Genomic DNA, 25,952 nt, shown 5'->3' on the forward strand with positions numbered 1-25,952 from the left:
GAAGAGAGAGAGGGAGAGTTAGAAACATCGATCAGCAGAAACAGGTTTGGCTCAGCGGTAGAGAGTCGGTCTGCGGAATGAAAGGTCCCAGGTTCGATTCTGGTCAAGGGCATGTACGTTGTTTGCGGGCACATCCCCGGTAGGGGGTGTGTGCAAGAGGCAGCTGGTTGATGTTTCTTTCTCATCGACGTTTCTAGCTCTCTATCTCTCTCCCTTCCTCTCTGTGAAAAATCAATAAAATATATTAAAAAAAAAAAAAAGAAAAGAAACATCGATCAACTGCCTCCTGCATACCCTCTACTGGGGATATGCCCGCAACCAAGGTACATGCCCTTGACCGGAATCAAACCTGAGACCTTTCAATACGCAGGCTGACGCTCTATCCACTGAGCCAAACCGGTTTCGGCAATAGTGAGAGAACTCTTAAACTAAGCTATTAAAATGTGAATCATTAAATATTCTAGCATTCCACCAGCAATATGTTACCTTTTAATTCTCCTTATACTTCTTCAACTTGGACAACTCAATCAGCCATCCTACTAGTACACTTCTAAACCACCATGTAAACAACACAGAACACAAAAGACTCAATCTACAAGTCTCATTTTTTCTTGTTTTTTTTTTTTTTTTAATCTTTATTGTTGAAAATATTACATAGGTCCTCCTTTCATTTTTTTCTTTACTTGAGATCTTATCCAAATGAAGTGTTCTCATCAATTACTGAAATAATATTCTATGCCTTTATCATTATAATTGCTAGTACTCATTAGGAAATGGCAATATATTGAACTTTCACAACTTATCTCACACTGGGAATCCAGAGTAAGTCCACATAAAATTTGTAGCCAAGCATATGTTTTAATAAAAATATAGGCATGGCTTAGATTTATAAATCACTGTCCTTTCCTGATTCAAAATCATCCTTTATCTTATCATATACAACTTTTAACTAAAATTTTATGCCCACAAGACACCTTTATGTGCCTACTTAAACTCATATCGCTTAATACTGTACATCTTTCTAATCAAGTAGAACACAAGATCTACAAACCTTCTCCAAAGGCATGTTATTAATTTATATTTAAGTGATTTATTATTCTGTACCTAAAACTTTACTTTTAGTTCCTCCAAAATATAGGAGAATATTAGCTAGTTCTGGTAGCTATCTATATTTAATTTGACAGTTGAACCCAGATCATCTGTTCATTTACAACCTTACCTAGTCATAAATTGAGGAGACAATTATAGAGTTAGCATGTTCCCTTATGTCTTCTTTTATTACACAAAGTAATCATTAAAGTTCACTTTTTTCTCTCATCAAATTCTCTGCAATATTATAACCAAATAGATTCATTATCATTCCAGTAAACTAATTTTGAGTAACTTGAAAACTTATAATTGCCTTAAAATGGGGAGGGGTTTGGGATGGGAATGGGGGAATGAGGACAATTGTGTGATATTATAATCAATAAGGAAATTTAAAAAAAAGGAAAAAGCTTTCAGCCTTTCTGACATAACTATAAAACAAATTTAAAAATTGGATATATACCATAATTTTAAAAAAATACATAATATGTACTTTCTGATACACTGTCAACTAGGAAGTAGATTAAACTTGGTTATAGAGAACATTTTATGCTCTACAAAAAAATGTTGTATTAAATCCTAATCTTCCTCCTTCCCTCCCTCCCTCCTTTCCTTCCTTCCTTCCTACTTTTTAAATTAAATTTATTGGAGTGATATTGGTTAATATGATCATATAGGTTTTAGGTTTGGGTTTCTATGTTACAAAATCTGTATATTGCTCTGTGTGCCCACCACCTAAAGTCAAATCTTCTCCTGTCACCTCATATTAGGACCTCTTTCTCCCCCACCCCCTTCCCTCTGCCAACCACCACTCTATTTGTGTTCATAAGTTTGTTTTATATCCCACATATGAGTGAAGTTATATGGTTTTTAGCCTTTTCTGTCTGATTTATTTCACTTAGCATAATGTTCTCAAGGTCCATCCATGTTGTTACAAATGGTAAGAATTCCTTCTTTTTTTATAGCAGTGTATTGATAGTATCCCATTGTGTAGATATACCACAGTTTTTAATCCACTTATCTGCTGATGGGCACTTAGGCTGTTTCCAAATCTTAGCTATGGTGAACTGTGCTAATAACATAGGGGTGCATATATCCTTTCTGATTGGTGTTTCTGTTTTCTTGGGATATATTCATAGAAGTGGGATTATTGGGTCAAATGGCAGTTCCATTTTTAATTTTTTGAGGAAACTCCATACTGTTCTCCACAGTGGCTGTACCAGTCTGCATTCCCACCAGCAATGCAACAGGGTTCCTTTTTCTTCGCATCCTTGCCAGCACTTTTCCTTTGTGATTTGTGGATGATAGCCATTCTGACAGGTGTGAGATGGTACCTCATTGTTATTTTGATTTGCATCTCTCAGAAGATCAGTGACTTTGAGCACATTTTCACATGTCTCTTGGCCTTCTGTATGTCCATTTTCCAAAAGTGTCTATATAGGCCCTTTGCCCCCCCACCTTTTTTTTTGATTGAATTGCTTATCTTCTTTTTGATAAGTTGTATGAGCTCTTTGTAAATTTTGGAGATTAATCCCTTATTGGAGATATCATTGACAAATATGTTCTCCCACGCAGTGGGCTTTCTTGTTGTTTCTTGATTTTCCCAATCTTATTCACATCATTCTTCTTCAGAGCCTCTAAGAAAGTGAAGTCAGTTTCCTTCCCACTCAAATCAAATATTCTTTTAAGACTATTAAAATTCCCAAATCGTTCTATTGCTACTGCAAGATTGCAGTTTATTATTATATCTATATTTGTAATACCTTCTCAAAGCTGTAGCTCAGAAAGGAGCTCTAAGTTCTAAAGCAGCAAATAGGAAGAATGGCTAATTAATGTCATATTGATTTACAATGAATGGTAGCCAATTTATCACAAAAACAGGTCTGTGAAAATAAAAATCTCACAGATCCACCTCAGGACATTCACATTATTCTTTCACTGTCTTTATCTTTCCTTTGCTTGAAATTTATCTTTTTAGCTATAAGTACATTGTTACAAATTTAAGTCTGAAGCGGACATATCATAATATTAATAAAATAACAACGATGACAACTTTTAGTATGGAAATACTCTTAGTAAGTCCAAAAGGGAAAAACTTAAGATGGTAATTTTGTTTGTCTCCTGTGTAAAGTCAGGGGCAGATGAAAGAAGACTACTTGCATACTTAAATCACAAAATCAGCAGGTGAAAGAACTTTTGAGGGTTCTCTAAGTGCCCTCCAGTCCTGACTGCACATAAGGAATCACCAATACAACTTTTTAAATGCAGATACCTAGGACTCATTCCAAAACTATTGATTCAGAATCTCTGAAATTGGACCCAGCAATCAGTATGTTTTTTAAAAGTACTCAAAAATATTTTTCATATAGTCATTTTGGCCCCAGTTTTAAGATTAGCATTTGGGAACCAGTAAGCAGGCAGATATTGAATTTATATTATTGATTATATGGAACTCATTACCACTATTTTTTTCCAGGTAAGCCTGTGGCTCTCTTCTAACTTTGACTGTTTAAGAGGACAGCTTGGAAATGAAAATAAAACCAAGAACACCTTAATATTTATATATATATGTACCTATGTTTCAAAAATTAGGTCTTCAATATGGACACATCTCTACCAATAAAAGTACCCTAAAATAAGACAAGAAACAATATTTACCAAAATATACACAATGTGTTCTCTACATTTTGTGTATGTATTCTTGAACTTAAAAAAAATTGATTTCAAAGAGAAAGAGAGAGGAAGAGAGAGATAGCAACATCAATGATGAGAGAGAATCATTGGTTGGCTGGCTCCTGCATGCACCCTAGTGGGGATGGAGCCCACAAACCGGGCATGTGCTCTTGACTGGAATCAAACCCAGGACCCTTCAATTCACAGGCTGGCCCTCTATCTACTGAGCCAAACCAGCGAGGACTCTTGAACTTTTTTTTTTTTTAACCCAGCATAATAGCTTAAGATTTAATGAATGATAGTTTTGAGGTAACAGTCAACATTGACAAAGAGTAAAAGTTTAGTTTTAGTTAGCTAGTAGAAAATGGGTAAAAACTGTGGAGGGCAATGTAGGGGAGAAAAAAATCAAAAAGGTCTCTTCAACCTTCGTAGGGTCCCTGGTTGGATCTGAACATTAAACTGACAGACAGATGAACATAAGAAAATTATATAAATCTATTTAACATAAGTTTTACATGACACCAGAGCCTCCATAAGGAAATAAAGACTCAAGAAATGGTTAAACCTGTGTATTTTTGTTAGGTTTGATGAAGAATTGTAAAGTTGTAGAAAGATGTGAGCTAAGTGTCATAAACTGAAGGAAACTTAGCAAGGTCTATTTGTTCAGATTCTTCCTGGTGTCCCCGTCTTAGGAGATACAGATGCTTCTTTTCTCCTGGAATAGGGAGAGTCCCTCTCACAGAGGGTCTTAAGACCAGTTTCAGGAAGTAGAGCAGGGAGGTATGTGGGGAGGATGGTGTGGGAGAATAAGTAAAGTAACCTTTCTTCTTCTGTCATTTTCTCAAACTCCTTCAGTTTAAAATATCCAATATGCCATGGTGCCATACTTTGAGGTAGCCTGTCTTGAACCCCATCAGTAGGCATTAAGAACAGATGATCAGGAGAAACAAGAAAACGTAGACAGAGTTAGAATTCTCCCTAGCGTTCTAAGCAGAATGGAGACCCAGAGAGCCAAAGGATGGCAAGAACAAAATGTAACAAATCTAGTTTCTTTGAATCTGAGGTAGCTCAGCCAGACTTTTAGTCTGGAGTTGATAGTGAAAACATAATAAATTTAGGGAAGAGGGATAGATTTCTCAGATAATTTTATCAGAAAGAGTTGACCTCAGGTGTTCCAAAACAACCTTGAAGAACTATAAACCAAGCTGAGCAAGGCTGACCTCAAACTACATTTTCCTATATCTTCCCTACCTTGATAAAACCTATTCTATGAATGCTCTTAGCTATAAGATACTGTTTGCATTTTTACAAAGACTGATTACATGTAAAGGCCTATCATTGATGAGGAGGGGTATACAGGAAATAATGAGCAAAAAACTGTGCTAATGACATCAAAGCTTAGAAAGGAAGACCTCTTATCCATTCTAGTTCTCAAGAGGTAACAACAGGGGTGACCTGCAATGAATTCAGGATGCCCTGACAATCACGGAGGTTGTCTAACCTTCAATTCTTAATGATAGCTTTTCTGGGTAGAATAATCTTGGATGTAGGTTCTTGCTATTCATCACTTTGAATATTTCCTGCCACTCCTGTCTGGCCTGCATAGTTTCTGTTGAGAAATCAGCTGACAATCGTATGGGTGCTCCCTTGTAGGTAATTAACTGGTTTTCCCTTGTTGTTTTTAATATTCTCTCTTTGTCTTTTGTCCTTGGCATTTTATTTTATTTTCATTTTTTTAAACATTTTTTAATTTTTAATTTTTTAAACGTTTTTTTAATTAAATTATTATCTGTGTACATATTTTAACATTGCCCCCCCTCTTATACATACCCTCCCTCCCCAGAGTTTTGTGTCCATTGGTTGTACTTACATGCATGTATACGAGTCCTTCAGTTGATCTATTATCTCCCCCAGATCTCCCTACCCTCCCTGCTGTAATTTGACAGTCTGCTTGTTGCTTTACTGTCTCTATATCTATCTTTTGGTTCATCAGTTTATAATGTTCTTTATTATCCATAAATGAGTGAGGTCATGTCGTTGGCCTTTTAATTATGATGTGTCTTGGTGTGATCCTCTTTGGATTCCTTTTGTTTGGGGTTCTCTGCGCTTCCTGGACTTGGAAGTCTATTTCTTTCACCAGGTAGGGGAAGTTTCAGTCATTATTTCTTCAAATATGTTTTCAGTATCTTGCTCTCTCTCTTCTACTAGCACCCCCATAATTCTGATGTTGGCATGCCAGGGGCTTCTCACAATATCTTCAACTTTTTGGATTTCTTTTCTTTTTGCTTTTGTTGAGTGTTTTTTGTTTTGTTTTTGTTTTTAATATATTTTATTGATTTTTCAGAGAGGAAGAGAGAGGTACAGATAGTTAGAAACTTCGATGAGAGAGAATCATAGATCAGCTGCCTCTTGCACATCCCCTACTGGGGATGTGCCCGCAACCAAGGTACATGCCCTTGACCGGAATCGAACCTGGGACCTTTCAGTCCCCAAGCCAACACTCTATCCACTGAGCCAAACCGATTTCAGCTGTTGAGTGTTTTTTTTTTGTTGTTGTTGTTTTTTTTTTGTTTTTTTTTTGTTTTTGTTTTTGTTTTTTACTTCTTTGAATTTCAAATCTTTGACTTCATTCTTGTGATCCTTTAGTCTGCTGTTGGGTCTCTGTATATTATATATTTTTTAAATTTCAGTCAGTGTATGTTTAATTTCTAGTTGGTCCTTTTTCATATCCTCAAGGGTCTGGCTAAATTGATAGGCCTTTTCTAGGAAATTCTATAAAAACCTTATATAATAAATGTGGTTTTGAATTCTATATCCAGATGTTTGTTTTCCTCCATTTCTTTTGTTTGTGATGTGTTTCCTTGTCTCCTCATTTTCACTGCTTCCCTGAGTTGGTAGGGTAGCTTTGTCAGCTTCCCAGTCACCTGAGGTGGACACTCTTGGTGCACCCCTTTGTTGTCTGTGTGTAAAGCCTTGCTGTAGTTAAATCTTGATTGTTGTTGATATCGCTGGGAGGAACTGACATCCAGGCCAATTGGCTATCTGTATCAGCTGTGTCTACACCAGGAGACCTGTGCTGGAGACAGCCTTATAGGACTAGACTTGCAAAATTGCAAAAGCCTCTGTCAGCTTGGATGGGGTGGAGTCTCAGAGCTAAGCAGACAGTCTTGGCTTCCTGTCAGCCCTGCCCTTGTACACATGCCTCCAGACCTCTGCCTTCCATGGCTCCCCTGAGTTTCTGCCTGACAGTCCAGATTCCCCCAGGCTCACCTGGAACTGGAGTACAGTGCAGTAGAAACTGGGGTTCCATGCAGTCATGAGCTTCCAACTCCCTTCTGCTAGGGAGAGCTAGCAGCAACCTCACTAGTCAATCTTCTCTTTGTGCACTCGCTCAAACTCACCTCCAGACTCCTGCCTACCGTGGCTTCCTCGAGTCTCCGTGTGCCTTTCTCTCTATCTGATAGTCCCGACTCCTCCCGTATGAGCCTGGGTCCATGGGGTTTCACCTGGAACTGGGGTTAAGTGCAGTTGGAACTGGGGTTCAGTGCAGTCAGGGGCTTCCTTCCCTCTCCCACCAGAGAGAGCCAGCCAGACAGTCAACTGCCCTTCCTCCCTGCGCGTGTGTCTCCATACTTCAGTCCTTTGCAGCTCCTCTGATTCTCTGGTGCTTTCCTCTCTCCTTCTAGTTGTAGAATTTCTACACATCAAGCTTCAGCTTTTCTGTGGTTCTGTATTATGTCCATTCTTTTAGTTGTAGTTTTGAAATTGTTGTGTGAGGCAGCAATTTAGGTGTTTACCTATGCTGCCATCTTGGTTTTACTCCAGATAAGATTTTAAGATTGTTCATTTGCCCATGGACATTGCCTTATAAGTCTGATGAGTGCTTCCTAATCAAGATACTGCCAGAAAAAATAAAGGTTAAAATCAACAGACATATACCTCTTAGTACTGCTTGTATTCAAGATTGAAGGATAATAACTTTTTAAAGTATTTTATATAATCCAAGCACAACTGAGTTTCCCCCGGATAGAACTATAACAATCACAGGCTTTTAGAGTTAGAAGGAAATTTAGGTCATTTGATCCAATTCCTTATCACCACCACCAACAAATAGCATTTACCTATTGTGTACCTGGTGTGTCCTAGGCTAATACTACCAACTGGAAACTATGAAATTTAAGGCTATTTATGTCAAAATGATGTTAGAAGTAGAGAAAGGTAATGGATGGAAAAATAAATCTTGGAATTAAAAGAACTATCGACTCTTTGAGATAAACAGGTACTTAGCAAATATCTGGTACAAAATTTATTTTTATAGTGAAAAAAATAAACAAACCTGTAGCCTAGAGAGGTTATAAATTGTACAAAGTTCTAAAGCGGTTCATTAGTGTCAAAGCTCAAACTTGAACCTAGTATTCCTTACTTTTAAAAAAATCACTACAGTTTAGGTTAAATTGTAACTTAAAATATATTCTTTTTCTATAAAACCAAAATTATTTTCTATCATAAAGAAATCATACTGCTCAAATGTCTACTTAGAAATGGCCCTACATCTCAATAATTTAAAAAATTGAAACAAAATTTTGAAAAACGTAGAACAGGACTTTCATATTCTTTAAATTATATGATTACTTATAATTATTGAACTACTCTGTGATTAGTTGGTCCCTGTTTATATGCACAATTACCAAATATTTTATGTTACAGTCTTACAGAGAAGTGAGCTATATGTTATCTTGACTTTTTGTCAAGGTTACTGTACTTGGTCCATTTTTTCCTTGTCAGTAACTAGACTGGAATGGGCTAACTTTTAGAGTATAGGAGGCAAGGAAGGGATGGTATTTTGCACCATAATTTCCATAGGACCAATGTCCAGAAACCAATAGCTCCAATTCCAGCTTCATCAGTGATTTACTGTAGACTTCAGTAACCCTTAACACTAAGATTTTCAGTTCTGTTAAAAAAAAAAAAGACCCTCAAATTGATCACATTTTCCAAGAATAAAAATATTTGTGTAGCACGTTGTATATAAGCAAAGAATTATTCAAATGACCAAGTGAATACTCAGATTATTTTAATGAGAAAGATTAAAAAACTAATTAGTTTTTCTAAACTTTTGAAAAATGTGATATTAGAAGAGTATTTCTCTACTTTGTACAACCTCATGTTCATATTATAAGTATGTGATAAAATTTTATGGATTCTTAAGAGACCTCAGTGATCCATATTTCTGAAATAAAATATGTAGTCTCACTATATTTTGCATATAATAGAATAAAACTTAAGATAAAAATTAAGTAGGTCTGTATATGTTTCAAAATTAAATATGAAGAATTTGGCTTGTAGTTAACTTTCTTTAAGTTGTCAAGTTTTTGTTGTTTTTAATTTCCATGCTCATGAGTGCTCAAAATATTTATCTAAACACAATAAAGGAAATATCTTAGTTTACTTATTTCGTGGCATACTCACATTTTTACATCTCTCAAAGGTTTTTGCAACATAAAGTAGCAGCCAAATTGTCTGATTTTATGTATATTCAATGATATAAATAAGGTGTAGTTACAACAGCCCTGTGCTTCTTTCTGGTAATCAGATAGTGTTTTATCAACTCACAGTTGAGTTCCTGTCTTTATTCACTCACTTCAAAAACAGTTTTGAGATGGATGAGGCAACAGCAAGGTAGCCCTGGTCTTAATGGTAAAGCATAAAGTGAAAAATCTCACACACTATTATTTTCTATTCTTAAGGCAATGGTGTAAACTTTCAGCAGTATTGTGCATAGCAACAAGAAAAATGTGTTTATAAGGCAGAAATTAAATTAAATTTATAAGTACTTTTTCATCTCTTTATTTTATTATTCCTATTTTTAAATGCACATTAGCAAAAATACTTATTATGCAAATGTTTTCATAAAGGATAACATCATTAAATTTATTACAAAAGGTTTTGACATGGTTGTATGAATAATACCATTTGAGGAATTTCTCCTAATTCATTATTTTGAGTTTATTTCATCCTTATGAAAAGAATAATTGGTAATATTCATATTAAATCCTCCTCAGAATAAGAGAAGCACTTCTTCTGTCTCCTAACTTGGATTCTTCTGTTTACCCAAGCTCAGATCAGAGGAGGGGAAATGAAGTAAGTGGGACACATTCTAGGATGTGAGGAATGCATTTCTTTTTTTAATTTTTAAATTTTTTTATTTTCTATTATTAAGGTATTATATGTGTACATATATTACTATTGCCCACCCCCCCCCCCATACATGCTCTCAATGCCCAATGTTTTGCCTCTATTGGTTATTCTTATATTTATGCATTTAAGTTCTTTGGTTGAAGAATGCATTTCTTTATATATTTTTGTAAAATAGTTCAATTTATAATCCAGAAAAGAAGAATGAAACATTTCTTTGATTCTATTATCACTTCACACATACCACATTTTTCTCAAGAAAATGAAATACAGGTGGGATAAGAAATTTAACCATAGAAGTCTCCACCTTAGAAATCCTCAAGCAAGAAACCATGTTTTACTATGCAGCACTTTTATTAGCTCCGTTTCCTAGATAGATCTTTAAATTCCTGTTATTTTAATTGAAAGTAGAAATGTCAGATTATTTTATTTAGCCATGTAAAATATCTCTGTATCTAAGACCTCTTAAAGGAAATAACTAATTTTGTCTTTTTTACTAAAACTTTAATTATATCCATGGGGAAGGGGAAAGAAACATCCCATTTTATGAATGGCTGCTCCAAGGAAGTCAATTGAAGCCAGGATTTAGGTTATACAAGGGCTAAGCTTCTATTAGTCTTCTTCTCCTTCAATTGTAAATTCATAAATAAAAAGTAGCATTCAGAAAGTAACCTGGTTTATACCTGACCATATACAGAAGCACAACATCCAACAATTAAGTGCCCAGAGGAGAAATTTCAGGGATGTCTTAACCATATATCCAATCCAAGGCTTCAGTGAGTAGCAGTTAGTCATTCAAACTTAAACGTAATGTTTCACTGGAAGACAATTCTACTTTTTTTTTTTTTTTTTACTTTTGAGCCTTTGAGTTATGCCATTTTTTCCATCGACAATAACTATCTCTCCTCCATCTCTGAAAATTCTTCATCCTTTTTAAAAAAATTCTTTATTGATTAAGGTATCACATATTTTGTCCTCATCCCCCATTCCCATCCCAAACCCCTCCTCACGCATGTCCCACCCCCTGGTGTCCATGACCTCTCTGGTTAGGCTTATATGCATGCACACAAGTCCTTTGGTTGATCTCTACCCCTTACCCCCACCCTACCTTCCCTCTGAGGTTTGACAGTCTGATCGATGCTTCCCTGCCTCTGGGTCTGTTTTTGTTCATCAGTTTATGTTGTTTGTTATTTCCCCTAGATGAGTGAGATCATGTGATACTAGAAATACACTTATAAGAACTGAAAACGAGACAAGCAATAATGGTTATGCTGAGAGGCAAATGAATCAGTCTGTAGTGAGTTTCTTTCTGGGCCAACAGTTCTTTTGAATCCTAGTTCCTTATGTGTTCTTGTCAGCAATAATATTTCAGTTCTGGATGGTGGACAAATTGTGGTAATGCAGGTCCAACCCTCCCTGGTTTGGTCCTGGGCAACCTGCAGCAATGCACAGCTTCTGACTGCTAGTGTGGCCAGGCATTGTCAGCATCTTCCATCTCTGAGATGGAAATTCTTCATCCTTATTAAAAAAACTAGCTCTCCAACTCTGAAGGGGAAGTTAATCACCAAAACAGTAAGTTGCTTCTTCTTTTGCCCTCCCACAGTTCTTTGCTTTAAGTTTTATTACAGCACACATTTTATTATCCTTGCATTCTATTTCATTGCCATGAGCTTTTCATGTGTTTTTTTTTCCCTTTCTGTTTTCTAATGAGTAAACACATTAAGGTTGGGGATCTCTTACTAAGCACTATCTACCCTGAGCACCTCAGGACCCAGTATAGTGCTTTGTATACTGTGGGTCTTGGATATATGCTGGGTGTTTACCTGGAGGCCTTTCTAAGATGAAATCATTGACATGAGGTTGTCCTTTAATTTAATATTTTATTTCTGACTTTTGGTGCAAGGAGATTACATTCAATAAACCAAAGGATATTAAAATAGGTATGAAATTCTAAGGCAATACCCTTTCTCATGTGTGATTGACATAATAAAAACTTTCCAAAGTGACAACTTTGAGATTTTTTTTTCTTTCTACTGAAGAGCTCTTTTTTAATATCTCAAGAAAAAACAATGTTAAATATAATAATGTTACATGCAATAAACACCAATTATTCAAGAAAAATAATCTCAATATAAATATTACATGCAAAAGACATTATTTTAAGAAAAAAGGATTTTAAGTATAATAATATTATCAAAACTATACTAACATAGTATGATATCACAAAAGTTGTAAGAAATATTTAAAAATCTGCAAATAACAGGATTACTTCTATTATATTCTAAAATATATTTTTCCTCTGGCTTGAAGAGCTATTTTTAAGTTAAATTTATTGGAGTGACTTTGGTTAATAAAATTATATAGATTTCAAGTGCACAAATCTATCATACATTTTCTATATATGGTATGGTATGTTCACCACTCCAAGTCAAGTCTCCTTCCATTATCATTTATTCCTCCTTTAACCTCTTCTACCTACCTCCATTCCCCTTTTCCTCTGGCAACCATACTGTTGTCTATGAGTTTTGGGGTTTTTTTGCTTAATCACTTCATCTTTTTCACTCACCCTTATCACCCCTTCCCTTTGACAGCTGCAATCTGTTCTTTGTATCCGAGTCTGTTTCTATTTGGTTTGTTAGTTTATATTGTTCATTAGATTCTACATATAAGTGAAATCACCTGGTACTTGTCATTCTCTGACTGGCTTATTTCACTTAGCATAATACTAGTATTCTCCAGCTCTTTAGTGTGCAGAGAACAACAGGTTTTGAAATAATATGGAGCTATACCCCAAAGAAAGTTGGTAGTAGCCATAAACACAAGGATGCATATCAGTGCTATATGCAAATCTGATTTTGAAAGCACATCTGCAATCACTATTAACCAGAGCCACAAGACTACTCTTTGTTCTATAGAGACCAGTATGATTTCATATGTGAATGCAAAGATTAGAGGCCTCAAAGAGACACAGTCTGTGTATCACTTTGCTTTACATTTCAATTTAGTTGGGCTAAACACATCTAGAAATCCGCAATTCAATCAGGGATCAGGTTTAACCATAGCATTAATGTTAAAATTAAAGGGATTATTTCTGACTAGACAGGAAGTTACATAAATATGACCTGGGATTGATAACAAGCTCTAACTATAAAATATTAATTTGGAAAGGGGACAAGGTCATACAGTGAAAGGAAGACAAAGATTCTACTAATATATAAATTATAAAATAGGTATCCTAATTTATTCAGGCCATTATTTAATCAAATCCACATAGGGCACTTTAACATGATGGACACTGAGAGCCTGATTTTATGCTATCCATACTGGAGGATGTCATTAAAGGATGTCATTCCAGTGCTTTCAGAAATAAATACCTTTGTAGAGAATCTAAAGCAGAGACCCCTAATAGAGAATATCGAACTATCACAGATAATGTTATGGTGAATCTTTAGCTCACTTATTAAAATGCATTGGATTGAAACAAAATTGATTTTTTTTCACTGCCTATCTTCCTTCTAGATGCAAAACTCCAATTAAAATCAATAGATTTGAAGCTTGTAAGCACAGCACTAAATTATTAACACCATGAGTTCTTTCAGAAAATTAACACTGATTGAAAAAGTGGGATTTTATATAGACTTACCTTTTCATTCTTAATGAGAAAGTGGCTGCAGTATAATTTCCCTCTTTAATCAAATCTATACTTTGAACAAATTTAATCAAATAGTATTTGCAAGAAGTTACTGAATGGAATCTTAGGACTAAGGAAAATTATCTCTTGGGATCTGCTGGCTTTAACATTCTATGATCTCAAGAAAATGACACTAATAGCTTGATGTGGTCAATAGCAAACAATTTTAATCTTGACAAAGACTAATAATGGAGCAAAGAGGAGATTATAGATTATTCTAAAAGAATGGTCTCTAATGTTTTCAACAATCTATTTTTCATTTTTCAAAAGTGAAAAATATTATCAGAGTGTCTATATGTGCATATGGGTGCAGTGCTAAAAAATAACGCTTATTGTTATTTTTTAATGACCTATCTACTGCTTTAAGAGATTTGAAACAGTGCATTAATAAACAAGAATTAACTCAGAAACAAAGTAAAAAGGGATATGTGGGTTTGTGCATGCTTATGCAATAGTTAAACCTAAGACCCAAGGTAAGAAGTATTACTACTACTACTACTACTAATGGGAATAAAAGTTAGTTCTGCATGCAGAACCGTAGTGCACCAAACATATATGAGACATAAGCTTACATGAAAAAAATTTGCTATATTAATAAAACAGGGGCTAGGTTTTTAATATTCTCACTAATGATGATTTTATTATTGTTATTCTCTTTCCCTTGCACAATGAGTATCAGTTCATTGGGGGGGGGGGGGGGTACTAAATAATGTCATATTTCCATTTTCCCAAAGAATTCAAGCTAAGAGAACTATTCTTTAAAAAAAAAAAAAATTAATCTCCTCTCAAAGTTCACCAGCTTTTCCTGAACTGGATTTTCTCAAATTGATCTCTATCCTACTTCACACCTTATCATCAATAGCACTTGTGACTATCCTAATCCCTATTCCTAATGATACAAATTCACCAGTTTCTACACCCACTGATCTGTGCTGATATTGCTAAAATCTATAAAATTCATGTTGCCAAAGCACAACATTTGACAACTTAAATGTTCAAATAAACGGAGATGTGCTAATGAAATTATGAGATATCTACTAACATGAGTTGAACCTTAAAATATATATATTTTTCAGAGAGGAAGGGAGAGGGAGAGAGATAGAAACATCAATGATGAGAGAGTAACATTGATTGGCTGCCTCCTGCACAACCCCTACTAGGGATGAGCACAACCTGGGCATGGGCCCTTGACCAGAATTGAACCCAGGACCTTTCAGTCTGCACGCTGATGCTCTATCCACTGAGCAAAACTGGCTAGAGCAAAACTTTTAATTTAAAAAAAAAAAAAAAAATATATATATATATATATATATATATATATATATATATATATATATATATATTTTTAGAGAAAGGAAGAGAGAGGGATAGAGAGTTAGAAACATTGATGAGAGAGAATCATCGATCAGCTGCCTCTTGCACACCCCCTACTGGGGATGTGACCGCAACCAAGGTACATGCCCTTGACTGGAATCGAACCCGGGACCTTTCAGTCTATAGGCCGACGCTCTAGTCTATCCACTGAGCCAAACCAGTTTCAGCAAAATTTTTAATTTTTAACAAATATCAAAAAACTATGGTTAGGATATATTTTATTAGTTGAAATTTATAGTCCTTGCTCAGTTGGTAATCAACTTAATAAAACTGTAAGGATAATCAACATCCAGTATGAAATGTAAACATAGGTATAAAATCTGAATTTTATTCCTTTAAAAATTACATATAATCTGTTTAAGAATTTTATTTTTAAAATATATTTTATTGATTTTTTTAAAATATATTTTATTGACTCTCTCTCATTGATGAGAATCATCGATCAGCTGCCTCTTGCACATCCACTACTGGAGATGTGCCCGCAACCAAGGTACATGCCCTTGTTGGGAATTGAACCTGGGACCTTTCAGTCCGTAGGCTGACACTCTATCCACTGAGCCAAACCAGTTAGGGGAAACTTTTAATTTTTAACAAATATAAAAAAACTATGGCTAGGATATATTTTATTAGTTGAAATTTATAGTCCTTGCTCAGTTGGTAATCAACTTAATAAAACTGTAAGGATAATCATCATCCAGTATGAAATATAAACATAGGTACAAAATCTGATTTTTTTTTCCTTTAAAATTTACATATAATCTGTTTAAGAATTTTATTTTATTTTTGAAATATATTTTATTGATTTTTTACAGAGAGGAAGAGAGAGGGAGAGAGTTAGAAACATTGATGAGAGAGAATAATCGATCAGCTGCCTCTTGCACACCCCTACTGGGGATGTGCCCACAACCAAGGTACATGCCCTTGCCCAGAATCGAACCTGGGACTTTTCAGTCCGCAGGCCTATGCTCTATCCACTGAGCCAAGCCGATTTCGGCCTGTTTAAGAATTTTAAAAGACCATAGGGTTTTAGGACTGGAAATAACCCTTATAAGATACTTGGATTTCTTTGACTGTATAATGAGTGATTTCTAGCTGCAGGTGGGATGGGCAATGACAAACAAGTAACCTCAAAATGGAGACAAATGACCAAGTTCCTTAATTAGTTCTTCAGTTGCCATAACCAAAATAAGCATTATGAGCAATTCAAAGTAATTAAAATGATTTGAGCAGTGTGCTACCCAAAAAGATCTGTGATCTACAACTGGAAATGACATACCCTATCATTCACAGCCCTGATCAGAAAGTACCATTCAGCAAACAAATCTTCACTGCTCACCCCAAAAGGACCCATAACTTTGAAAAACACAATCTTAGAACTCCCTTTGTCTTTTCTTGCCTTGGCTAATATCATTCTCTTCCTTTATCTTCCTTTTACCTAGTCTCAAAGCCAGCTCAGCTAGCCAGTGATGCCTTCCTGCCCACTTCGGTAGTCTGGCTTGATTCATCTTTCTTAGGAATTTCTGGTCAGGCTAGTAGGGAGCCACTGAAAGCTTTCATTAGAGGAGTCTGAGAAAATAAAGTCTGTATTTCAGGCAGCTGCATCATGTCTGCATGTTGCCTTGACTCTACATAGTGACAAAGGACAGAATAGCATGATTTAAAAAAGGTATGCTGTCTGACATTTTCCAGACAAAAATACTAATAGAACTTCATGATTAACTGTACATGAAGATAAAGGAAATCAGTAGTAGCTAATTACAAATACCTGTTATCCTTTTTCTCCTTTCATAATTTCCTGATTTACCAATATACATTTTAAGGCTGATGACACCTTCCCCACTAAATCAACTAGATAAGTGGCATTTGGTAGAGCCTGATTATTTCACATTATGATCTCATAATTTTAATGAATTTTTGATTAAGTACTATTCTCTTTACTGCTGACAAGGTACCTGAGATGTTAATTGTAGGGGGAAGACACTTATTCAGCCCAGGAGGAAACAAATGTGATTATATCTGACACTTAACAGTCTCTAGTCGCTTTCCTTCTCTAATAGATATGGCCTTTTAATTTAAAATAGTGATCACAGCAATCAATGCCCTCCTTTATATTCCTGCATACAATTTATCCAGTCTTATTTTCTTGCTTTAGAAACTACAAAAAAAAGTTACAAATTACCACTCGTAGTTACCAATACAACTTTCCATATAATTCAACCATTAAAATTTTATGTCTAGAAAGCAAACAAAAATATATCTACCTCTTTACTATTATCTGGAGTCTCTCCTTGAATTAAGCATTACAATAATGAGACCAATATACAAGCTATTTACCAAAATAAAAAAGAAACTTTCCTACTATTTTACTGCATCCCCAATCTCGAGAAAATACTATACTAGTAAGAAGTTTCCTTTCATTAGATCAGCAATTCTCAATAGGTTCCATGCCTTAAAGACAGGGATCTGCAAACTTTTTCTCTAGAGGGCCATAGAGTAAATGTCTTGGGCTTTGTGGGCCAGTTACAGTCTGCGGTCTCTGTCACATACTCTATCACAAATGTAAAAAACTATTTTTAGCTTATAGGCTACACACAAGCAGGCTGGAGTCAGGATTTAGCTACGGTTTGCTGTCTGGTGCTCTAAGGAATCCACTGTATATAATATATAAACCTCTCCAGTGCTCCTAGAATGGTCTTAGTTGTGCCTTTTTTGGGAGGATTGAGAAAAAAATTAATTCAAATCATTTTCTCTGTTTTGTGGTTAAGATGAAAATTGTGGTTGAGAAAGGGTTGCATTAAATTAACAAAGCTCAAAAAATGCTTCTGGACAAAAATGATATTATGTAAAAAATACTAGCTTTCAAAAATTTACTAGGAAGAAGTTAAAATCCAAAATTCCAGGGAACTGTCATTTTTATCTAAAGCATAAATCAAATGTTATAGCTTCACTGCCTCTTAGTAGAAAATTAATTACACGTAATAGAAAAGTAATTACACATTTATTGCCTCAGTATAAAATTAATTACATCTAATTCAAACCTTGCTCGGAATGGATACCTGATCATTTTTACATAGAGTCACGTGTGCCTTATCTTTTGTAAATATCAGCACAGTCTAGACACCTTAGAGAAATCCTCAAGGCTTAGTTTTAGAGTTTAAGGGTTAGCTAAACAATCTTCTCACTTTACACTTTAGGAGATGTATGCAGGCATTATTTCATAGTACAGAGCAACAGAGCACACTACATGCTGCATTCTAGTAGTTAGGAGAAAACAAGTTAGTGGCCTACCAGAAAAAATAACTAAATTCTCAAGCTCTTGGCCATATTAAATAATATTATTATTTCACAATAAACTGATCATCTTTTCAGTTAAACGAGTTTTTTTTTATTATCCAAAGCCGTGCTTCATCTTTCATTCATAAACAAACATTATAACTGTCATCAAAATTACACAAAGAGTAATCAAATTAAAACACTTTTAAGTTATACAAGTTCACCCTCCCAAATAATACAGGCATGTGAATGGACGACAGAAGAGAGCTATCTCTATCTAGAAATGTGGGCAGGGGGCTGTAATCCCTGAGCAGAAAAACAACGCTTGTTTTTTAAGTGTGAAGACATTTATATCTTTTAAATTGTTGAAAAGTCAAAAGCCAACAACAGAATTAATACAGTATTTAGTATCCATAAGTGTTATTGGAAAAAAGTAATTGGATAACATACCACTTAGAATTCTCTCAGCCAAGACATAAATCAAATAGTGCTAAACAGTCATTAAGCAAACTTATTTTAAAATAAATCTGAGATACTGCTCAGCCTTCAAGGCTCCAAAGAACTGTTTTAATAATTTCCTGAGAGAGAATTTCAAGGCCAGAACCTACTGGAAAAGTAAAAATAATAATAAGTCCAGTCATATGGAAGAACAATTCCTTCTCTTTAACCTCCCTCCCCCAATAACAGTCTAAATTAGCCAAATATAATACAGTGATAATCGGGCATTTTGCCTTGTTAATGAAAGTATTCCTTTTGCCTACAGAGAAAAAAAAAGCCACCCAAAATGACTCCAAGCATCCAGAAACAATTTATTGGCCCAGTACACATGCCACCAAAATTGCACATCTTAAACAGAAAAGCAGCTGAAATCACCATTCCTATGATATCAGCTTTCCCCTGGTCTTTCACAAGCTTTCTCTCAACCAAATATACTCTTATAGACATTTTCTTGCCATACCAAAGCAATTCTGTACGCATAATTCTTATCACAGAAGTCATAAGCAAGAAGAAAGAAATGAATTACTATTACCTCCCCAATTTCCTTTTCTGTTAGCTTTTCCTCCTCTCTGCAGAAAGTAAAGAAATTTCCCATTCTAAAAAAATAGAATTCTCAAATCTTTAAAGCAAAAGACTACTTTTCTCCTTCCTTGGAAATACTGTCTTTCTCTTCTTCCAGAGTCCAACACCTTTTACCTCACCAATATTTTCTGTAATCCTCTGGTATCATGAAACTCTACCTTCCCTAAGCAGGTTTACACTGCAGCCTCCAAAATGATGCCTAAACCTCACCAGATAAAAGATCCATAGCAACAGCAGGAATAGTTTTTTTCACTTGCTATTACCAGAAATCACAGTCCCAAAAGATGACCATGGAGGTGTCACTTATGTGACAACCTGGAAATTGACTCATTGTTTAACTACTCAAATCCACGTTTTCATTATGTGTGTCCTTTGGGAAGCCAGTGACACAGTAAAAAAGATCTTTCACTGACAGTCACCATTTTTTTTCATAAAGACATAGTTGTTTTTTTGTTTTTGTTTTTTTTAAGAGCAGCTCTCTGGATATAAGATTTCATCACTGTAAGAGAATCTAATTCCCCATCCCTTCCATAATCTATCATCTTAGAATACACAGTATGACACACCTATGACAATATTAGCTTTAAAATAAGAGCTTAGACAATGATCACAAATTTCTGTTAACTACAAGTCATTTATGTAATACCTATATACCACTGATTATACTAACAGGTAAACTGATTTATATTTATCAAAAACAGCTCCTTTGTTGTGATGATACCCTGTAAGGCTAACTGTATGTGAGAAATTAAGCAGAAAATTGAGAATCTTGAAAAAATAATTCTACATAATGTTCAATTAAATTCTAATTCACTAAAATAGCTCAACAGTGTCATTTAATTTTATTAAAAGTAATTTCCCATTATCTGCATTCTGTATAGAGTAAGAATGATATGAGTCCATTTTTTCAAGAACAACAATAATTTAAATATTAAAAGCAGAAAGAACTAGCCATGATAAAAATGCAACATGTATAAAACCCTGTTAACCCTATTACATATTTAGACTGAGGTACATATAAATATATGTATTTACATTAGAGTAAATATTCCTAAAAAGGGTAAAGAATCCTACATATTTCTATCTAATAAAATATATTTAGCAAATCCATAATTTTTACTGAGTGCATAATTTTTACTGAATTCTCATTATATAAAGACCTTCTTAAATGACATTGTCAAATTATAATTTTCTGCTTCTTGAACTTAGTGATCATCTTATATTTTAGCCATTTTTAGTACTATAATTCACTTTTCTACTTTAAAAAAAGAATTATGTCTAAAATTGGTAGAAGGGATCAAAACTCTATAGGCAAATGTTGAGCCTTATTTTCTTGAACAGATTAAAAGTGTTTTCAGACATAAAATATATTTCATGTATTGTACAATATACAGTTGACTCTTGAACAACAAGTAGTTTGAACTGGGCTGGTCCATTTATATGTATATTATTTAATAAATATACACTCTGCCCTCTGTATCCATGGAATCAACCCATGGCGGATGCAAAACAGTATTTTCCATCCACAGTTGAGAATCTTCAGATGTGAAGGACTGACTATATGCAATCTGAATGCACTGTTCGACACCATTTTATATAAGAGCCCTGAGCACCTGAGGATTTGGGTATCTGTATGGGAGGTTCTGAAAACAATCCCTCATACATACCAAGGGATGACTGAAGTTAGTTTTTTGGGTGTCAACAGGTATACTCAGACTTTTGACTGATCAGGATTCAGTTCTCCTAACTCCCATGTTGTTCAAGGGTCAACTGTATATTTTGTGTGCATATATACACACACCCATCAATTTCCTTTAAAAAAACTTAATCTACCACTCAGAATAATGAAAAAAAAGTAACCTGTAAAACAAACAGCTACCACATAAGAGATGAGAGGTATTAGGTAAACATATCAGAATTTTTACACTTGAACAAATTGTATTCTCTAAAGTTTCCCAGGGACTCAAGGGATTTATTCTAATGATAATTAAATATTCTTTAAAATGTAGAGGTACATTTCTGCACATGCTTTTGATCACCCTCATTTGTGGCAAACTTTGATTAGGAGGGTTAATTTTGTTTTAATGGTTGTGTGTTCATTTTAGAAATTGGAAGTGACTTAGGTCCAAGACTGATGAATGAGGTGTGTAATCAAGTTTGTTCACATTGTTAGGTGTTGGCAAACACATTAAATAGTCCCTATTTGCTTCTCTCATTTCCAGTCCTAATCCTTTGTTTTAACTAAGCTCTGAGCTCTTCTGCATGGTACTTGTTGGAAAACAGTAATTCATTAATCTGATAGGTACGGAGAATATTTTAGAGAGCTGAAGCTGGAGTCAAAAAGCTCATTTAGGAAGTGGCTTGATATTTCCTTATTGATTCAGAAGTAACTTCCTTTCACCTCCAGGAATTTACATATGTAAACACAAGTTTCCAAAGTTTTCACTGTGAATGGGTAGTTTTCACATAATAGCAGTCCAGGGTTATTAAGTCCAGGACTTGGATAGGGGAAGGGCGAGTAACAGCGTGAGGAAAAGGAATTATAAATAATAAAAATTGGCTATATGTCAAAATTGGGGGGGAAAAGTCTTAAAAATATCTACATTTAGGGGCAATATTGCAATTTACTGGAATATATGATACTGGCATTTTATTTTACTGGCATTTTGTTAGCCAAATTGCATTTTTATAACTCGAAGACCAAATAGATTTCATGTTCTTTTTTTAAAAATATATTTTATTGATTTTTTACAGAGAGGAAGGGAGAGAGATAGAGAGCTAGAAACGCCGATGAGAGAGGAACATCGACCAGCTGCCTCCTGCACACCCCCTACCGGGGATGTGCCCGCAACCAATGTACATGCCCTTGACCGGAATCGAACCTGGGATATTTCAGTCCACAGACTGACGCTCTACCGCTGAGCCAAACCGGTTTCGGCGATTTCATGTTCTTAATAAAACTGTTTTTCATTTGAAGATAGGAGCATTTACTAAGTGTTCAAGCCTACCTGGATCAAAGAAACAGAAGTTGATGGGTGACCGAGATTTTGGAAGTTGCAGAATTTAACACAATGTTGAGTTTGGCCTCTTAGAATGATAATTGGAAAGCATGTTATGTTACATTATTTATTTATCTATTTATTTTAGAGAGAGTGGCAGGGAGGGCCAATGGTCTAGCCACTGAGAAACATGAGCTAGAGCAAAAATCATGTTATTTTAATTCTTCACAATTTCATCTATTTATTTCAGTGGTCGGCAAACTCATTAATCAACAGAGACAAATATCAACAGTACAATGGTTGAAATTTCTTTTGAGAGCCAAAATTTTTAAACTTAAACTTCTTCTAATGCCACTTCTTCAAAATAGACTCATCCAGGCTGTGGTATTTTGTGGAAGAGCCACACTCAAGGGGCCGCATGTGGCTCATAAGCCACAGTTTGCCGACCACCGATCTATTTCCATGCAGCACCTCCAATATCGATCTTCACTCTTGAACAAACCTGTAACTAATTACTTCTGCTGGGATTTGTGGCCAGCACTTAAAAGTCAACATTTCTAGAAATGAACTAATTTTCTTTGAAATTCAGCCATGTCTTTGAGTCTTTACTCTCCATTTATATTTCTTCCCTTTCCATATGGAATTAGTAACCATGGTCTGTTAGTCTTCCTTCAGTGGTGCTCAGAGCGATCCTCAGACCAGCAGAACATCTGGGAACTCATAAGATATGCAAATTCAAGATCCAACTTCAAACCTATTGAACCAGAAGTTCCAGAACTGAGGCCTGACAATCTTTGTTTTAACAAACCCTCTAGGTGGTTCTTGTGGATGCTCAGGTTTGTCCATCACTGCCCTACATCAAATCCTTATTTCTATAGCCTGAGCCATTACAATATTTGCATAGTATATATAGCCTTCCACTTCTCTAACCCAGCCTGCTGGGTTAGAAGCCTAATGCAATCTCCAAAAACAAACAAAAAAACACATTGCTCTCATCAGTTTACTTTCTTGCTGAAAACAAAAAAACAAAAAACAAACCTCCTTGTTGTAGACAGGATTTAAAAAACTATTTGGTATCCAAGGCCTTTTACAATTTAGTCCTATCCATTCATGGCAATAAGCACCTACCTCAAACCTCTGTTATAGAAAGAACCTTGTGTGTGCCTCTTTGTCCTTTTCTCTTGTCTATCTCCCATTCTCCTTGAAGGGTCTGTTGAAGGCTGCCCTGCCTAGAAGCAATGTAGTGAAGTGATGTAAAGTAGGGGTGTCGAACTCAATCAGAGAAGGGGCCAAAATCTAAAATCCAGCCTAAATCGCGGGCCGAATGGTTTACTGAACAGTCATAAACTGTCATTGTGATGGAAACGCAGCGGAGTGCAGTGATGACAGCGCGGTGCGGGCCACATTGCAAGGCCTGGCGGGACGGATTTGGCCCGCGGGCCTTGTGTTTGACACATGTGATGTAAAGCATGAATACCTAGCAGAAAGGTACTCCGTAAATGAGAGCTCTTTTCCTTAGTACAGTCTTCCTTGGAATGCTTCTATGGCAGTTTCAATCCTATTTGGAATTCATCACTATTGCTCTGTGTTCTTAGATTTCTATATGTACCCATGTCAAGTTTCTCCAGTCTCTCTCTATAAAAAACAAACATGCAAAGTGTCCACTCTAGTGTTTGACTGTGAAACAGGGAGTTTGATTGCTTGCTATAATGTGTGCTGACTACCAGAGGGTGGTGTGGAATAAAGGAAGGCCCCTGCCAGCAGCCAGTAGTCAGGGAAGGGAGGCCCCAGCTGGCATCCAGAAGGCCCTGATTGCCAGCCAGGCCTTGGGACCCTACCTGTGCACATTTTTTTTTCACCAGGCCTCTAGTTATAGTATAAACTTCTTGAGTTTAGGTACTTTTATATTTTTTGCATCTCAAATACAGACATCGAGCACCTCATCCTATACAAATTAGACCTCTACACTTTGTTGCAAATATTTTTCTAGTTTAAATCACACCATTATTTTATGCAGACTAAGCGTGAAAAACATTAAACCTGGATCACCAGTGCAGCCTGGGAAAGTCAATATATTACTACTTACTGACAGGCACATAGGAAGGCTCAGAGTTAAACTAAAACAAAGGATTTGAACTAAAACTAGAGAAGCAAATAGGACCCTAATTAATGGGTTTGCTAACTGTCCTTCCCATGAGGTCAGTATTAAAAAGCATACATTTGAAATATGCTTCTTTCCCTAAAGCTGCCAGGCACACTAACTATGCCCCCTTAACCACAGAGGTCAAAGTTGTATTTTCTTTCACCATACTTAGTAGCATATGTGCATGGTTTGCTGATTGGTTTCTTTTGTGCTTCTGCTTAAATTTAAGACTGGCGGCAGGAAATTGAGACCAGAGAGCTGAGAAACTTTACTAGCTTCAGTGGGCAGACATAATCACGAGGCAGAGGCTTTGGGAGGAAATTATGACTATAATTCCTATTGGCTCAGCTTCCACCAAATTTATTGCATTAATAACAACTTATGCCCCACCTGATTATCTATGTTACCCATCCCTTCCTTATCACCCACTATTGTGCTATTTATACTATTCTGCATCAACAAATTAAATCCCAGTTTGATATAATATACTGTAAAATGATATGTCCAAAGCCAATGGCTTAATAGAAAGCTGGGGGAGGGGATAAAAGGGCACTACCACGTGACTCAAAAAATGCATTTTCAAAGAAAAATCTGGATGTGTCTAGATGTTCTTGAAGTATTTCTTCCACCAAAAATTCACTCCTAGGATTGTGTTACTAGGCACTCTTGAAACCTGGTAGAGTAACTCACTAGTGTCCTTAGAAATTCCCTAACACATCAAGTGTGATATGGATGTTGTATCCAAGAAAACCTCATTAATTTGGTAGTGGTAAGCTGTTTCTATAATTCAAAGCAACTGTTATTCTTTAGCAAGACACTCTATTGTTCTATAATAAACAAATTGAAAAGTACAATGATGGTGAATTTGAATCCATACTTTTTTTCAGTCATTTGAGTTTAAACTAATAGAGTTTTACATATTTATTTTTCTTACTGTTTTTAAACAGATGAAAAGGGCTTGAGAAAAAAAATCACTAAGAACACAATCTCTGTACAAGTATCACACAAAAAAAGGTTGAAAAGTTTTTCAGTAAACCTTTTTTTCATAAGAAAAAGACAAAAACATAATTTTTTGGATTTCCTTAACAGCACATTTTTAAAATTACTTGACCAGAAAGAAGTGGACACTTAAATATAAAATTGGAATATTTTCAACTCTTTCATCTGAACTGTCTACAATTTTGCTTACTCTAGTTCAAAAGAAGAATGAACCATAATTTTGCTAGAATATCCAGAGCTATGTCAGACCAATAGGCTAATCTGATTTTTTAGGACATGGATCATTCTAATCCATGACCATATGATAAATGAAGGAAAGGAAAGCCCAGTAGGATGCTATTAGGAAAATGCTGAAACAAGTCCATAAAAGGTTGAGTGGGAGGGTACCTCTATCTCCAGTGAGGTAAATGCTGGTGAGGGGGGAGGAGGGGAAGAGGTA

The 25,952-nt window shown here is 35.4% G+C and overlaps 1 protein-coding gene and 1 long non-coding RNA gene across 4 annotated transcripts in view; both read right to left on the minus strand.

Moving 5' to 3' along the window:
* STK26 (serine/threonine kinase 26) overlaps nt 1-25,952 on the minus strand; it is a 67,910-nt gene that overhangs the window by 31,189 nt on the left and 10,769 nt on the right. The window lies entirely within an intron of this gene.
* Nucleotides 1,493-25,619, minus strand: LOC123652582. Its single transcript, XR_006742007.1, has 3 exons — nt 25,607-25,619; nt 22,494-22,506; nt 1,493-1,674 (listed from the first exon to the last, which is right to left on the minus strand). It is a non-coding gene; the product is annotated as an uncharacterized LOC123652582 (long non-coding RNA).

Source organism: Pipistrellus kuhlii, unplaced genomic scaffold (assembly GCF_014108245.1).
Source record: "Pipistrellus kuhlii isolate mPipKuh1 unplaced genomic scaffold, mPipKuh1.p scaffold_m20_p_19, whole genome shotgun sequence".
NCBI lineage: Eukaryota > Metazoa > Chordata > Mammalia > Chiroptera > Vespertilionidae > Pipistrellus > Pipistrellus kuhlii.